The 18,961-nt window shown below is 35.6% G+C and overlaps 1 protein-coding gene across 7 annotated transcripts in view; it reads right to left on the reverse strand.

Moving 5' to 3' along the window:
• The window catches only part of LOC129415542 (signal induced proliferation associated 1 like 2), a 150,229-nt gene extending 131,469 nt beyond the window's left edge, over nucleotides 1–18,760 (reverse strand). For 5 of the 7 annotated variants that reach the window (XM_073873515.1, XM_073873513.1, XM_073873516.1 and 2 more), the window contains exon 1: nucleotides 18,590–18,759. The gene's annotated coding sequence lies outside the window, so the exon portion shown is untranslated. Of the gene's footprint in view, nucleotides 1–18,589 lie in introns of all 7 variants that reach the window. The other 2 variants (XM_073873514.1, XM_073873517.1) reach the window with 2 other exon arrangements.
• Nucleotides 18,761–18,961: the final 201 nt, after the last annotated feature.

The raw sequence follows: 18,961 nt of genomic DNA on the forward strand, positions 1-18,961 counted from the left end.
CGATAAAATTTTTTTTCGTTTTCACCCTCGAGCGTTCTCGTGTAAACAGGCCCTTAGATATAAAGAAATGCAATGCATCAGTCTGTGGGTGATATAAGGTGGCACAGATATGTAAATTCACATTTGTCTGATGATATTATCAGCAGGTGTGTCTCTGTCCCATCCTTCATACTGATTGTTAATGCATCTGAGGAGGGGTTGTGTTCACGGCAGGTTTACTTCCACTGCTGCTGATGTGATCTGACATCAGGACCTAGTGATGAAAGCACCTCTGACCTTCAGAAGCATCCCAGCTACTAATCTGATAAGTCACAGCGTTTAACAGGAGGACAAAACTGAGACACAAAGATGCATTATGGACATCAAAGGAGTAATAAAAACACTTCTTATTTTATAGAAATGGTTGTTCAACTACTGACTTATCAGTTAGTGAGGTCAACTAGTGAGCTTATAGGGATAATTCTCACAAAAATGAAAATACTTTCATCATTTACTCAACCTCAAGTTGTTTGTAAAAAAAGTTTCTCGGCATAATATTTGTTTTTCCTACTATGGACGTCAATGGTGGTCATTTTTTCTGCTTGTCTACAAATATCTTCCTTTGTGTTTAGCCGAACAAAAAACATGATGAACTCTCTCTTTAACTAGATTTAGGCTAATTAACATCCTTTCTTTTCAGAGATGATAAGAATGGTATGGGTAAACCCAGCCTCATCTTAAAGCAACACTATGTAGTTTCCATGTAAAAATGACTTACAGCTCCCCCATATGTTTGAAAAGCGCAACAGTGCCTGGTATCAGACACTCTTCTGCAGGCAGGGGAGGGGTGGGGCTGTGTGCTCTACCCTCCACCGCCACTTTCAGAGTGTGCTTATAGCAGCTAGGACAGGGGTGGGCAACTCCTGGTCCTGAGGGCCACAGCTCTGCAGAGTTTAGCTCCAACCCTAATCAAACATAGCTGAAAAATCTAATTGAAGTCTTCAGGACTGTTTGGAAATGACATTCAGGTGTGTTCGATTAAGGTTGAAGCTAAACTCTGTAGGACTGTGGCCCTCGATGCCCACCCCTGAGCTAGGAGGCTGCTCGGGTTGCAGCAACAGTACAATTTGTCCAGTTAAAAGTTGTTCTATCACTGAAATAATTTTAGAGACATTTAAAGGTAAAAAAAACTACATAGTGTTGCTTTAAGAGAATTTATGTATTTGATGAATTGGTGAATTTGATGAAATTCGTATGAATTTGAACAAAGTGAATTGTACCAAAATGTACAATTCTTATAAGAAATAATAATAAAACCCCACCCCTAACACCAACATCACAGGCAAAAGCAAATCAGACAAAAACATACAAATGTGGTCGTACAAATTAGGGCTGCATGATTAATTGCGATTAATCGTTTGCAGAATAAAAGTTTTTGTTTACATTATATATGTTTGTGTACTGTGTATATGAATTATGTTTATATAAATACACACACATGCATGTATAACTTTAAGAATAAAAATATATATTTATATATTAAGTATATAAGCCGCACCAGAGTATAAGCCGCATCATTCAAAAATGCGTCATTAAGACGAAATAACACATATAAGTCACAGTGGACTATACGTCGCGTTTATTAAGAAAATTATTTCACAAAATCCAAGCCGAAGAACAGACATTTAATCTGGAATGGCAAGTTATTTAAACGATAAACCATAGCATACAGAACTTACCTGGAAGGTTGAATAGGCTAAATAAACCGAACAAGCCAATAGCATAAAGTTTACATACTCGTCGTCATTCCACATTACTGAATCAATCTATTGAATTACATAAATACAGGAGCAGCATATAGCGGACTCTCGCGGCTGTAGACGGTAATGTTGTCTCTTGCCTCATAAATGTCAAAATGAATTCATACTGACTTAAAAGGCGCACCCGACTATAAGACGCAGCACCACCCAATATATAAAAAAACGCGGCTCATAGACCGAAAAATACGGTAATGTAAACAAAAACTTTTATTCTGCAAACGATTAATCGCGATTAATCTCCCTAACAAATTAATACGAATCAGCCACCTCGTAAAATGCATACGAATTGCCATAAGATAGCATTAGACTGTTGGCACAGGTAAACTTGTGAGATGTTGTTATAATTTCATCCACTTTTAAAGCAACATAACTGTGGCCTTAAAATATAAACACCCCCCGACCAAATCTGAACTTGTTTCACACAAATTATCATCGCAGTTTAGTTTACCTGAAGCACAAGGGCTTACTGCTCCACCACGGGTGTCTTGAAAATACTGATAAAGGTATGCGTTAGATCCTCTATTCAAAGCTCATAGGGATGCAACACACAGCATAAATGCTTATATAATTCAAAGTGACATTGTAAGAATGTCCCAGTGTCCCTGAGAGAAAATGAGAAATGAACAGATGAAGGTGCTCGTTCAATCCCCAGCTGATCTGAACCACACAGAACCAAAAAAACAACACAACTTCCTTATCGCCTCACTGCAGCATTTTTGACTAAAGTCTCAGAGATGTTTTGGAGGGCGGTGAGGTATTATCATCATCTTTGACTTAAGTTCACAGTCAGAGCTAATAAAAATTATTGCCTGCCTAGGGCTGGGACAACGCGTCGACAAAATCGACGACGTCGACGCAAAAAATACGTTGACGCAAAATATGCGCGTCGATTCGTCAGACCCAAAAAGGCGGCGCCGTAGAGTAGTAGCAATGCGATGGTTACTAAACTGCACAGTATGCACTGCAAACGCTTTATTGAATGCTACCTCTGACTAAGAATGCATTATTTTGCACTTGTATAGTCTTTTTTATTTAGAAATTTTAAGAGCAATAAACATATATTGAAATGTTTACATTCAGATATGTAAATCAACATGTATAAATAGCTTTTAGTTAATTAATGGGGAGATAATCGAGAATCGAAGTCGAATCGGACTGATAAAATGAATCGTTAGATTAATCGATGCATCGAAAAAATTATGGCTAGATTAATCGTTTAAAAAATAATCGTTTATCCCAGCCCTATGCCTGCCTATATATGACATTTACAGCAAAGAACGCCACAGATTTAATATTTGTTTGTGTTTTAAATTAAACAAATTGTCCTCAAAAAAGTTGCATTAATTGCTTCACTAAAGGTGTTTGCCTATAATAATGATCTTAATATATCCACACCAAATAAAGAGACTTCCTCCGACCTCTCTATTATACCCACATGGGTTTTCTTTAGCTGCTCTTATAGGCTGCAGATCACATGCTACATTGAGCAGTTTGACAGGAGCAGAGGGGTCTGTGATGTGTCTACAGGGAAAGAGCTCTAACTCCTGGCCTGGGATCAGGGCTTAGCGCTGTATTGCCAGACTCAGCCCTAGGCTTGCATTCGAGGAAGGAATGGGGGTTTTAAAAAAGAGACCCTGTCCTAAATGCCACCCTCAGCTTTTGTGATCTTTCTCTCAGACTGCACTTGGATGATATACTGCTGCAAAGACTTCTGAGTAATAGACCGGTGGCAAAGAATCAACTCACAAGCACCGTAATAAATCAAAATTACAAACGGTTCACTTAACGGTTTCAGAGATTGGCACAAAACGAAAGTCCATATTTGGTGCAAGATTTAGGACGAACACCAGCTACATCTTTAAATATTTAAAGGGGAAATTTCACAAATTAGTTGATCTCTGCACTAAATGGCAGTACCGTGGTTGGATAGTGGAGATTAAGGGGCGGTATTATCCCCTTCTGACATCACAAGGGGAGACAAATTTCAATTACCTATTTTTGCACATGCTTTCAGAGAATGGTTTACCAAAACTAAGTTACACTGGTTTGATCTTTTTTATCACATTTTCTAGGTTTATAGAAGTACTGAGGACCCAATTATAGCACTTAAACATGAAAAAAGTCAGATTTTCATGCTATGTCCCTTTAAATTCTCTTCCTCGAGAAAAATGAAGAACCCATCTGTCGGTCAAAAGCAATAATATCAATACTATATGTGACGTAACATCACCAGGATGTGTTTTTGTATTCTATTTTTTATTTATTGATGTTAATGGAAACATTTCCATCAGTAATTGTGCATTGTGCTGTGTTGTGCAAAACAAAACAGTAAAGTGCAAATGCAGTAGGGATGCTCATATCAGTTAATTTTCCCGACCGACAACCGTAGCTTCTAAACCGAACATTAACCGTTAACTTATAAGATTTTAATATGAAATTGTCATTGAGTAAAAATACAGTTGATGGTTGTCTGTGAACTAGTAAAAACAAAAGATTTAATTTGAACGTGCAAACAGCAGCGACAGATCAACAACAGAACCAGGATTCATACATTATCAGATATTCACGCAACATTAATTACCTTATTAAAAAGCGCGCGAACAGTCCAGACGATTAATATCCAAAAAGGGCAGATTGTCTTCGTTTCATCTACCACAGTGGTCATTTCTAAAGCAGGATGCTTTTCAGAAAGTTTTGCTTTTGCGTTGTCTTTCTCCATTTGTTCAAAAAGAGAGATGTTTATGGACAGGGTCAGAGGCCATCAGCGAACGTCTGTCCGGATGCACGCGAGACCGGCCACGTCATCTTGCGCGGACACGCGCGCGTCTCCGTTCAGCTTCCAAACACGCATACAAATGATTTCTCATACAAATGATTACTTTATCAGACCATCAGGCAGCAATAATTTGTGTCATTTACATGACATTCACAAATTAAAGATAGAAAAAGTGCCGAAATGTCTGTCGGCTCATGACGACACGCAAATACCAAATATTTTTTTCTTTTAACTGATAATGTTAATCGGTCATAAATTCTTACCTTCGGTTAACGGTTAAACGGTCAATGTGAGCATCCCTAAAATGCAGTGAACCAGTGAATAACATTACATCATCAATGTGCCGTTGAAGGGTGTGCGAAGTGCAAATAAAAAAAATGAGCTATGCAACAATAGCATGCAAAGTAATGCAATATTTGCAATGCAGTACGATTTCTTTTAATGCACTGATTAATGCACTGTAAATATGAGCATGTCCCTGACACAGCCTTTTTTTCAATTCACAGCTGTGGATGTTTATAATCTTGTTTCAGAGATACCATCAGTATTAACTACCCAGCTCTGACATCATCAGCCATCAAAAACATGATGACAATTGCTTTCAGGGTGTTTTGACTCACAGTACAATAGTACTCTGTGTCCCACATGAGAACAATACAGAGCCACAAGGCAACAGGAAAGAAAGGACTTGTGAATTTCCTTCACATGACAGATAGAAGAACATTTTAGATTCTTCCTGTTAAATCACTTATATCCTGTAAACAACCATCCAGTGTGACCAGAGTATGTCATAAAAAGTGGCAGTCAGTGAAACAATTACTTATGAAAATGTTTCCATTTACATCAATACATTAAAAGTATAATACAAATACATAAGAATATTTATAGAATATTATAAAAAATATTGTTTTTGTAGCTAAAGTTAAGTACAAAAATAAAAAGTAATCAGAAATTAAAAAACAATCTTACAATTTATTTAAAAATTTGAGAAAATTAGTTGAATAACACTACACCATCAATGTGCCGTTTAGGGCTGTGCGAAGTGCGATAAAAAGAGCGCTATGCAATAGCATGCTAAGTAATGCAATATATGGAATGCAATAGAGTTTCTTTTTGTAAAATCAATTTAACATTTTATATATTTAATACGATACATTTAAATATATGGTATATTTTAGGGCTGTAACGATAAATAAATTGCGTGTCCCATTAAAAAGACCTGTCTAAAATCGATTCTGAATCGCAAGGCCGCAATTCTGTGTTTCATGCGCAGCATGGTCAGTAATAAGTCCTTATCAATCTAAAATCATTATGAGTCGGAGTAGTTTATAACGTGAATTTAAAAAAGCAACACTCGTCATACAAAATCATTCAAAATATTCTTTATTATCATGAAAATACTTGAAACAATCTGAAGAACGGCGATAATAACATTTGTAATGCTACTTCTTCTGTGGCACAATTGGAGTTTCTGCACGAGAGCGCCCTCTGGCTTTTGGATGTGGCGGCATTTCACCATAATTCATTCAAATTCATTCATTGAGAAAACGCCAATTTGCATGATTAATCGTTATAGCCCTAGACTAGTATTTTTTCTTATTTTATATAGTGCTGCCTCACGATTAGTCGTGACTAATCATTTGCAGAATAAAAGTTTTTGTTTACATAATATATGTGTGTGTACTGCGTATAATAATTATGTTTATATAAATACACACATACATGTATAATTTTAATAAATAAATATATTTATATAATTAATATTTATATTTATATGTAATATAGATTATATATAAATATAAACGTGTACATACACATGCAAATGTTTCATAATTATATACATGCGTGTGTATGTGTGTATTTATACATAATTATTATACACAGTACACCCACATATATTATGTAAACAAAAACTTTTATTCTGCAAACGATTAGTCGCGATTAATCGTGAGGCAGCACTAATTTTATAACTACATATGTTTCATATTTCCAAGCAAAAAAGGCATCACAACAACTTCTGAAAGTGAACAGCCATGTTTTCCTGTTGCATAAACCAAATCTGACATTTTAACAGTGCAAACAAATAATTAAAATAAATATCACCACTATCATGCTGCACTACCATGGATATCCCAGCTAACATTAGCATGCCAGAAATGATCTGCATCGACCTAAAACTGGGACCATACGTTACTTTTTACTTTTATCGCAAACCATTACGATATCAATATCACTGTTAGGTCAACCGATATGTTGGGGGTTTGGGTCCAATGCCGATATTAAGAAAGCTGTATGGCCGATATGATAACATCATGTTAAAAAGTGAATAATGATTGGTAATTTTTGTATGTCAGACTTTACATTGAGTGACACTGAGTGTCTTTTCATTGCAAACAACAAATTTTAAGTAATAGAAAAATTTATTGGAAAAGATTTATCCAAAATTCAAATATCGAGCGATACATCAGCCTCTGCATAATATTGGCCTATCACTAATCACGATATGTACATATGCAGCATTTTCGCTCATTTGGATATATTGCACGGCCCTAGTGGTATTATTTATTTATATTAGGGATGCACGATATATCGGCCGATAACTGCATATTTTTAATATTATCGGTTATATGAAAGCCGATAAATGATGGATTATTTTGGTTTGTTTAACCACTTCACTTGCTCATTGCTGGCCATGTGGAGTTTTGATTGGTGCTTTCTGTGACATAGCACGAAGATGACATGTGTTGCGGGCTTAAGAAGAGGCTAGTCTAGTGCAAAGACAAGATGTCCGCGGTCTGGGAGTTTTTCATTGTGAAAATAATATGAATATTTATCGGCCTATGTATATATCGGTTATCGGCCCCCAAATATAAAGAGTTATCGTATGCATTCATTTCTTTCATGCATCTGTACTTTAGCTTTGACCTACAGCAGAGACACTGATAGATGCTAACTAGCTGCTCTACTGACAGGTAAGGTTAAATACACAACTGCTTGATAAGTGACTCTATAATGAAGGTTAATTGGTCTTCATTTGTTCAACAGAAGATGGGGAAAAACACTTGTGAAAACAAGCCCTGTGAAGATGAGAAACAGAGAATTTTTGTAGTAAATGACAACAGCTTTAAACATTTTACTACAACTGTGATAATAGAAACAACACAACTTGCCAAAATACAGTATAACTTACAAGCACTTCACAACCATGTCCTACAAATGGGTAAATCAAGTTGCTTTTACTATGCCCAATCCAGAAAGAAATACTCAACATTAAATCTTCAGCCAAGAATGTCATTTCCCATACTGCGCCTGTCCTTGTGACACATGTTAAAGTAATTACACTATACTTAGAATAAATTGCTGTGTGCTAAAATCTGTGAATTACAGTCACAAATCTTCACGTCAGCAGTTTAGTTTTATTGGAGTCTATTTTTGCACCATAAGCAAATGTTGGGCTTTTGTTTCTCTTACAAAAGTACTCTGACAGCGATGATAGCATCAGATGATAATGGTATACTAGACCATAATATGCATACCTAAATACCATAGTAAATCTCCAAAATATAGACTTATTGTTGTACATTTACAGGAAAACAACAGATTACCACCATATTAACAGAGTATGGTATTGCTGGTGTATGTTTTGTTGGTAGTGCATGGTACAAACCCAACTGATCAATACCTTACATGGACCAAGAAATTAATACACATTAATAGAGTGCCGCAAGGATGAAGTATTTCTGTAGACCAACCCGGAAGTTAGTGAGGCACTGTTTCTCTTGCAAAAAATCATTCATTTTTTCCATAGACTTTTGGATTAGCGCAAAAAATAAGATCTGTGTTCAACAAAAGTTTGCAGTGTATTATAAAATTTACACATTTTGTCCAACAAGATAATCTTCACAGATGAATATAAATTGTGAATTTTGAAGTGTAAATGCGTTTCCTAGAAAAAAACTTCGACTTCAGAATGCATATAAGTTGTGTGCATCTGCAAAAAACCAACTTGTTGGACAAAATATGTAAAAGTCATATATTTTGGTAAACAAAGAGCTTATTTTTAGCGATAATCCAAAAGTAAATAGGGCTGTCAAAAGATTAATCCCGATTAATTGCATATAAAATAAAAGTTTGTGTTTGCATAATATATTTGTGTGTGTACTGTGTGTACTTCTTTTATATATATATATATATATATATATATACACACACACACACACAGATACACGTATAAATGTAAAAAAAAAATTTTATGTATATATATTTTTTATTTATATACACATGATCAAAATCTAAATAAATATATAGACGGTTTCAGCAGTAACAACATAAACAAACGGCTTTTGTAGAACAAACGTAACATTCGGTAAACTTCGCAATGAATCAATAACAACAAAGTCCTTTTAGAGTAGTTTATTTCTGATAATACGCAAAATAAACAACAAGTAGATTATCTAAGTTCAAATCATAGCTAAAGCGTATCAAAACTACACTAAGCTTACATTACCTGTGTAAAATGTGTACTATGTAATGTATACAATCTTAACTACAGATCTGCTGCCAAACCTCCAATCAAACAGTGGTAATCCATGATCGTTGTCTTCCCTTGTCTTTAGAAAACCAAACATTTGTTATTTTCGATGAGGTCTTTGTTTCAAAGTTCAGTTGTCAGACCATTAAACAAACAGAGTCCAGAAGTAAAGTTCCACACAGAAGAGTAATCGCGTCACCGCGTCACCGCACATGCGTTCGATAAAACAGTCTATATATTACACATAAATGTTTCTTAAATACATATATACATGCACGTGTGTGTATTTATATATACAAAATAATAACACGCAGTGCACACACATATATATTATGCAAAAACTAACTTTTATTTTGTATGCAAGTAATAGCGATTAATCTTTTGACAGCCCCAATTTTTTTGCGAGAGAGAACAAGTATCCGCTAAGTTCCAGGTTAGCCTACATAAATACGTCATCCTTGCGGCACTCTATAGCAAACCAAAATTATTTTTGGCACATTACTTCATCAGAGTCAATGGGTCTCATTCACTAAGCATGCATGCGCACAAATTTGTTCGTAAAATGTGCTTACGAACGGTTTAACTTACAAATCATGATTCAACAAAAACTTTCGTACTAAAATTTATTTTAAATGTATATGCAAAAACGTAAGAACAACTTAGACCACACGTACGCAATAATCATGAAGAGGGAAAAAATATATGAAATATATAACACAGATATATATTATAGGGTTCTTTTCCTTGTTGGTCTGAGTTGTTCTTACGTTTTTGCATACATTCAAAATAAATTCTAGTATGAAAGTCTCCGTTGAATCATGATTTGTAAGTTAAAACGTCCATACGCACATTTTACGAACAAATTTGTGCAAACTTATGCTTAGTGAATGAGACCCAGTATTTTGTGTTTAGAAAGTGTTTAGTAAGAACATCCATCTATTCGTCCACCATCAGCTTCCACAAGACTGCAACCACAATAATGTCCTCAGCACATCAGGGTTACCCTGCATTCGACACAGTCACTGAAACTCATTCATAAAAACACCCAGTTTAAGGGTTCACATTAAGAAAACTTACTCCATATTTGGATTCATAAAAGTATAATGGCATTAAGTTATTATAGCATAATATGTTAATATCTAAAGCAATAATGCATGTCTGTTTTTGCTCATTTAAGATGATTTAGGTGGTTTCTGAGGTTAGTCAAGGTGGTGCTTAACTTTATTAAAATAATTTGTAAATCCCAGAGGGTTAGCATGCATACATGAAACATGATCCTCTGTTCTCAAAGGTTTAGGTTCGGTAGCCTTACCAACTGTACAGACCACACTTCATCATTTCTCACAGCAACTGTGAAAATAGGAAGAGAGAAAAAGGCTGATGCCAGACAAAACCAACAGCTCTCTCTCTCTCTCGCTTTCTAACTCAGACGCCCGCTGTCAAAACTGAACAGAGGTATGCGCTCTAAATCCCCTCTTATCTCATATCTGAGGTCAGGAGCATCAGGGTCAGTGTCTAAAATGTTTGGAGCCACCGGAGAAATCAGAATAAGTTAACCCCTGGATGTCTGCGGTCCCTCAGCACATTTTCAACAGGGTGAATTATTGATCCACTTTCACTCTAACAAACAAGAGCGTGATGTCAGACCTGTGACTCTCTCGATCTCAAACTGACAATTTATTAATGTTACATTGAAGACCACACTGGGAATTCTGTTGGACCCCAGTGTTAGATGAGAAAGATTTTTGTGTAAGGGTCAGTTCTGGGTTTAAACTTTAACTGGATAAGTTAACCTCTTAAGCTCAGTGGCAGAGCCATTAACAGCACAAATGGTCATGAGCTTAAAGTTCGAACCCAGTGAACACACATACTGATAAAAATTGTGTATCTTGTAATACACTGCAAGTCTTTGCACTTGTGCTTTGGACAACAGCGTCAGCCAAATGCATGAATGTAAATGTAACGTAAATAACTGCACATTAATCTATGCCTTAAATTGTGTAGCATTTCAACAAAAAACTGGTATAAATTTACAGACTTGTACTAAAAGAGGAACATAAAGCATAAAAAGACACCAGTATATCAGTACTAAAGATTAAACCGATTTTGCTCACGGTTCCCGTCATTTAAAAGAAGAAAGGATTCGACTCCTATCCTATAAACCAAATCTAACCATTTAGTATAGAATTTTGTTTGTTTTACAAGTAGGGATGCATAACGATTAATCTGTTAACATGTGTGTGAACTGCGTATAATAACTTTGTGTAAATAAATGCACACACATGCATGTTAGGGATGGGCGATATGGCCTAAAATCCATATTGCGTTATACATTGCAGCCTCTTGCGATAGCGATATGTATTGCGATATAATAATTTTAATAGACTCATTTCAAAACAGGTTATATAGACCCTTAGAAAAGCCAAACTGCTAAAAAGTAAGTAAAAGTAAACCGTTATGGCCAGATTAGTCTTGTTACCTCTCTTAGCTGGAACTTTTGCCTGACACACTCTACAGCAGGGGTGTCCAGACTTTTTTGTGTGGTGGTGATCTACTTTTAAAATGATAAAGCCGACAAGATCTATCTGCTAAAAAAAACAGTAAATTATTTTTATAACACTAAACACTTTAAATGATTGTGAGAGGACTATACTGCATGTTTGACAATTACTAAACCATAATGCCAATTTCGTGCGTGGAGCAGCAGTTAACTTATGTGCGATCTACCAGCATTGCCGTATTGGACACCCCTTGCTCTACAGAGTATATTTTCCTGCTGCTTGTTGGACTCCTTAAATCCAAATAATAGATGTTGCATCAGTCTTTTTCACGAGCTCCTCTGTTTCGCTGATGCTTTCATCCATGTTTATTCGGCTGCAGCTCGTGGCTCTAAAGTTCGCGGGTAGAATGAGTCATCAACACGCATTATCGCGATAGTGCAATAGATTTAAAATCTCTATCGTATGCCAATTTTATATCGTTTATATTGCATATCGTTTATATTGCCCATCCCTAATGCATGTATATATTTAAGAAAATGTTTACATGAGTATACATTTGTATATTTACACTGTAAAAAATACTTTGCTGCCTTGGAATTTTTTGTTGAATCAACTCGGATTTACAAGTCATTTCAACTTACTATTATTTATCTTGACTAGAGATGAGTTGTTATAACTAAAGGTGAGTTGTTATAACTTATTATTAAGTTGTGACAACTCATCTCTGTTGACATGACTTGCAAATCTGAGTTGATTTAACAAAAAAATTTTAAGGCAGCAAAGTATTTTTTACAATGTATGTATAATTTATATTATATATAAATATAAATACTTAATATATTAAGATATATTTTTTCTTAAAATTATACATGCATGTGTGCATATTTTTAGATATACATAATTATTATACACAGTTCAAACACATATCATGTTGTAAACAAAAACCTTTATACTGCTATAGATAAATCGTGATTAATTGTTATGCATCCCTATAAGAACTGTATCTAAACAAGGATCAAAAGCTTTAAAATATCACCTAAGCAATAAAAATCCAGTTTTCTCTCTGCGTGCAGCATTTTGTGATAAACCGTACAGGATTAAATGGATGTATGTTGGTTTTAGCTTACATCTTACTGAGCCATGTGCTGTATGTTGCCTGCTGGAACATTAACAAAACAGATTTCTACATGTTAATGCCGATATCTGGGTAATCCAGTGTATTAAATACTTTACAAATGAAAATCACATTATAAGTCGCATCTTCATCACAGACTAAGATTATGCATGCAAACCAAAAAAACTATATGAGTATGACACATACATGATAAGTCTGACATTAGTGCATAAACAGCTTTAAATTATGTAAGACAGTTAAAAGTAGGGTTGAGCCAGCAGGTTATCGGGTTTTGGCCATATATCTGTATTTTTTCCCAGTGGGATGCAGGATGAGACAATAGCATCTATATCGGTATGGTCTGATATGACCCTCCTTTGCAACAGAAGATCTGCCAAAAATGTACACTAAGGTCAGACAGCCCATTCTCGTTTTGGCTTATTTGAGACACTTTTTGCTCTTTTTTTACAACTATCTATTTACAACTTAAAATTCCTGTCCACTGATAGCCGGTGTACTAAATGCCCGTTGACACATTTCTACTGTCTAGCGCTATACACGTCGCATCTCATTGCACTTCATCCATTAAGACAACAGCACACTTGTGAAAATAATGAGCCCCAGCAGTCACATCATCCAGCCATCAACCCACACCAGATAACATGAGTGCACTGGATGGATTACATCAGTTTACACAAATACATGCAGGCAGGCCCACAAACATACATGACTGACACAACGAGAGAGAGAGAGAGAGAGAGAGAGAGAGAGAAAGAATGCAAGCTACAGGACACAAATCCAAGCATCTACAAAGAGGCCATTACAACAGAGGCAGACAACAAATTGCCGTTTTTTTATTTGGGTCTAAAGCTGCATAATATTGAAGTAATATCTTGCTAAAAATATGCGAAATACAATATAATGCTTTAAGATTTTAAAATCAAATAATCAAGTGCTAAACGTTTGATCTAAAGATACTAGCACCTTGCTGTTAAAGGGGCCAACAGCAATTTGTGAGATTTTACTCTTCTAGCTTGTCTGCCTAAAAAGATTCACCTTTCCTACTTATACAACACAATATAGAGGCATTGCATATAAGGGAAAATGCATTGTGGGATTGAAACCACACTAGAGTCCAATTTCACAGACCCAAAAGGTGAAACATCTTTAGTGACAACAGAAGCATAATTTAAAGCAAACTGACATTTCATGGGTGCTAATTTGTCTCTTACTGGTGTATGTTCATGCACAAGCACATCAGTTTTGTAATGCAAGTAACTGTAACTCTATAGGGGCGTCTTTTTCTTCAGGCATAAGATGACACTGTGTAAGGAGTAAACGTGTGCATGTGTTTGGTGGATGAGTCTAAAAATAATTTACTGGATGTATTTATTTCTGCTCATATTTCATGCTTTCACCTTTTTAGCTAGAAACAATGTCAAACAATCAGGCCCAAGAACAGAATGCAAAATACAGCCAGAGGTTAAAGATGCTATTACAGACAAACAGATAAGGGTGCACTGATATATCAGCCGATGATGCTTGCTATGCTTCTCAATGAATTACGGTGAAATGCTGCTACATCCAAAAGCCAGAGGGCGCTCTTGTGCAGAAACTCAATATGCGCTGCAGACAAAGAACCATTACACACGCAGCTATGCCACGCAGCCCAGGAAATGGCTTAAGCATATATTTACATTGCTGTTCTTCAAACCTTTTCAGGTATTTTCATGATAATAAAAAATATGTATAATGATTATGTTTGACAAGTGTTGCTTTTTCAAATGCATGTTATAAACGACCGAAACTAACAGTTAGGGATGCGCGATAATTTGCATGTGATATCGTGCGTGTCTCGTCAGTGAAGCCGGTTCCTTGATTAGTAGTAAATCGCCATCACCTGCTATTCAGATGGAGCGGCATTTACTACACAAAGCCGTAGTTCACTGACAAACTGGTCCATATGATACGTCCGCGATAATTAATGCGAAATTTCCACGATTGTCAGTGAACTACGACTCTGTGTAGTAAATGTCGCTCCATCTGAAAACAGCTGATGGCGATTTACTACTAATCAAGGAACCGGCATTACTGACGAGATGCGCGTGACAATCACATGCGATTTATCGTGCAGCCCTAATAAATAATTATGTGTATGTATGTATGTATATATTTTATTTAAGGTAGAAAAGTGATTTAATCAAGAGCAGTGAAATTTTCTCTTAATGCTGTTTAATAAACATGAGTGACAGACAGGAGCAAAATTAAATAGTCGTGTTTATGAGGATACTTGCAAAATCGAGAATTTTGACGCATATATGTATTTAAGGCCAATAAAGCGGGAAAAATGCTCACGAGCGTAATGAGCAGCAGTTGCGCGACTTGCGCGCTCCTCACACACAGAAAGAGCGCACACATATAGATCTGTTGTTTGTGTTTCAATGGCTTAAAATCACTTGTTTTAAAACTTTGGTGCTTAAATACGTGTACAAACGTTACGTTTTTCGTGACCACGTGCACAGGAGCTTGACGTGGGCGCGTAATCTCGAAAGAGACGATAGTCCAAAATCTTTACCGGTTGACAAATTTCTACCGGTTAATCATGTCTACTGGTTTATCGCCCACACCTAATACAACCTGTCATGTCGTCATTGACAGAGTTGAAAGAGTGGAACCCTGCCTTAGTAGCTATGTGTCTGGAAAAATGTAGCATCTATGTACGTATTTATCTATGGTCTGAGCTGATCCGATTGAATGGAGGCGGATATTAATTTGCATATGAATAGATCTGCATACTAAATGAGGCAAGGGTGTAGAGTAACATTCAAGCTGTTTCGGGCATGCAGGAGGTTTCTTCACATTTAAAACCCTAAGTATGAGCAGCCTCAAGAAAGACAGTTTTATATGGATTCATACAAAACAGATAAGTAATTGTATCAGATATGTTCAACTCTATGAAGACCGGTAAAGCCCACAGCAGATGGTTCCTGCTAATCTACTTCAATTGGTTCCCATTTTGACTCTTCTGGGTGTCTTTGTAATATCATTTAGTGAGGGAGATAACAGTAACAACTTGGCATCCTTTGGTCCAGATCATAACACATCAAGGCTTTTTTCTACATCGACCAAATCCACTAATGATTTGTACATTTAAGACATTTTCCTCTTACTTTAAGAAAAAGCATACTAAAATGTGATACATGGTTAATCTTTCCTAAAGTACCAGTAAACAACTTGCTTTGATGTGAAGCCACCTGCATGGCATCCACCTGTCGTAACAGCTGTTATTTTAAAGAGCAGACATCACAAGTTTTCATTTCCTGTCATTATGTTATGAATCTGTTATGCAAGACAAACACCCTTCTGCTGTGATCATGCCATCTAAACCAAGCGATGAGAAGAAAAACTTATCGTTTCTTGCCGAGGAACTCAGGGCAACACAGACCACGCAGACCAATAACAATGAAATAATAAAAAAACATGCTTTCTCTTACAAACAATTTGCAACAACTTCCTTATTTAAAACACAGTTTGGCTAATTATGTTAAGATATAAAACTTTACAAAACATTGCATAGACCATCACCTCCCATGAAAGAACAGTTAACATGCTTTTGCAAATTTTTTATTTATAATTATAATGATAAATGCAGGTAAAGTATCTCATTTCGGTCCCACTTGAGACTACAGCCACAATTGCAAAAATAAATCCTGCAAATAGGCTTGCAAAAACAATTCCCAATTCCCCAAACATGGAGAACAAACAGTTTTTTTTATTATTATAGAGTGAAGTTGTGTCTGGCTTTTGTGATGATTAAACAATTAAACTGAGCATTTTATCGTGTTGTTACTTTAAAATAAATTATTTAACAAGCGTCTTTAAGTCTAGCTCTGAACATTCAGCTGGGAAAGAAGAAAAAATACACAAAATGTAAAAGTGGATCTGTGAAGGTAGGTATAGCAAGTGTTTTTCATTTACCAACCTCAAAGTGGAAAGTGATGAAACATTATTTTCCAGTATGTAAGAACTGAATATAAGAACGTTTTTCTTTTGATCGTGTCTCTCAAGCATTTCTTTAAGAGATGATTACTTCTCCAGCACAATGATAGAGCTTAAAATAACCTAGACCCTCGACTATGCAAATTGTCTAAACTAATGTTCTGTTATCATACCAAATCCATCCATTAAGATCCTAAAACACCACACCAGATCCATCCAGTTCCTTAGTGACGCAGCAATCAGATTTTTGTAGTATCTACATCCTTACAGAGATTGAATGCTTTTCATGTTGTCTATTAGCAAACCTAGTGGTCAACCAATATTGTTTTTGAGAAAGCAATGTGGCCAACTGGATGAAATGAGGCCAATGTACACAAGTAAATGAGAGGAAAAAACTGAAAATTGGTGAAACTAAAACATTTGTTATGCATTGTTTGTGTGTGTATGTGTGTGTGTAGTTTATAATGTATGCGCTGTCAAGTACCTCACAGTACTGTTTGAATAAGACTTTGTTGCACATCGGAGTGTTGTAGTGCATCAAACACAATGTAACATAATTAAAAAGTAGTGCTGCTTCACGATTAGTCGCTACTAATCGTTTGCAGAATAAAAGTTTTTGTTTACATAATATATGTGTGTTTACTGTGTATTATAATTAAGTATATATAAATAAACACGCATACATGTATAATTTTAAGAAAAAAAATTATATAATGTTTATATTTATATATATTATACATAAATATAAATATGTATATAAACTTGCAAATGTTTCTTAATTATATACATGCATGTTGGTGTGTGTATTTATACATAATTATTATACGAAGTACACCCAATATATATTATGTAAACAAAAACTTTTATTCTGTAAATGATTAGTCGCGACTAATCGTGAGGCAGCACTATTAAAAAGTGACGGATAATTGGTCATCTTCACTGTCTCTGTTAGACATTTGCTTTACATCTGAGTGTCTTTTCTCCAGAAACATCAAATTTATGAAATTAGGAAAAAAATTAGGAAAGTAGGTGGCATGCATCAGATCATGATACATTGAAACTGATGATGAATGACCATGACCATATCTACATTTCATTGTTAGCTACTCTAAAGTAAATCAAAACAATACAATGGAATTAACTGGAAGACCAAAGTCTCAAATTATTATTATAATGAGCAAATAAACGTATTGTCTTATAAAGTGCTGTCAACACAAATCAAGTCAATCTGCACCCATCTGCTACAAATAAGCATCTCGTCTGCTGGTTTGTCATTTCACAAGCGAATACTTGCGAATTTTACAACAGCTGCTATACTAAACCTGAACCTTATAGTAAATAACCATAATAATAAAAGCACAACATGAGAAAGTGCATATAATCAATGCATTGATAAACTGTTTACACTGTTATAGTTGTGTTTCAATAGCTCTGTCTGTCTGTGTATTATTATCCTCACCTGAGTTCTCAGTATGATTTCAAGGACACGCACTAAAAACAGTGATGAGAGCTCAGGTGAGAATATTCACAGTAATGCTGTGTAAACCTCGTGTTCGCCTTCCTACCTTCCTAAAAGCAAAGCTGGGAAATCAAAAGAGCTGACTCCAAATGCCTAAAATGTCACACAAGATAAACCGCAACACGCGACAAGAAGGCAAAACAATGCTGTCTAGGTAGCAATGTGACTGCGCTGTGATCTACAGACGAAGTAATTATGCGAGCAAATGTGAAATATATCAAAATAAATAAAAGAAGCTAAATCACTTCACATTATTTCGCAAGATAAACAGTTTGTTATTAGAATAATTACTGTATTAAAAGAACTGTCTGTCAGAGAGAACAAATAAGTGAATAAAACAGGCATCTTACCCTTAATTTCCACAGAAAATAGAAAGTCCCATAACGCAGAGAGATGACCTCTTATTCCCTTTAAATACACAGTCTGTAAATTATTATATTCCGTAAATAAACAGATAAAGTGATCCTCACAGCGGCTCGTGTCCGTCTCCTCTCACTACATCCAAATACTGGCGTTTCATCTGCTGCTCTCGAGCCGGTCTATGACTCCACCCACGGTGACAGATGATTGGTCAAGCCGATGCCAAACCACGCCTACTCGCTTGTTCACAGGGAAAGCATGCATATGTAAACAGCCATAAATAGATATTACAATAAAGTTTTATTACAATCTTTATTGTTTTCGCAATAGGTAATTTAAGCTAAGAGCATGAAGTTTGGGAA

This window comes from Misgurnus anguillicaudatus, chromosome 11 (genome assembly GCF_027580225.2).
Source record: "Misgurnus anguillicaudatus chromosome 11, ASM2758022v2, whole genome shotgun sequence".
NCBI classification, from domain to species: domain Eukaryota; kingdom Metazoa; phylum Chordata; class Actinopteri; order Cypriniformes; family Cobitidae; genus Misgurnus; species Misgurnus anguillicaudatus.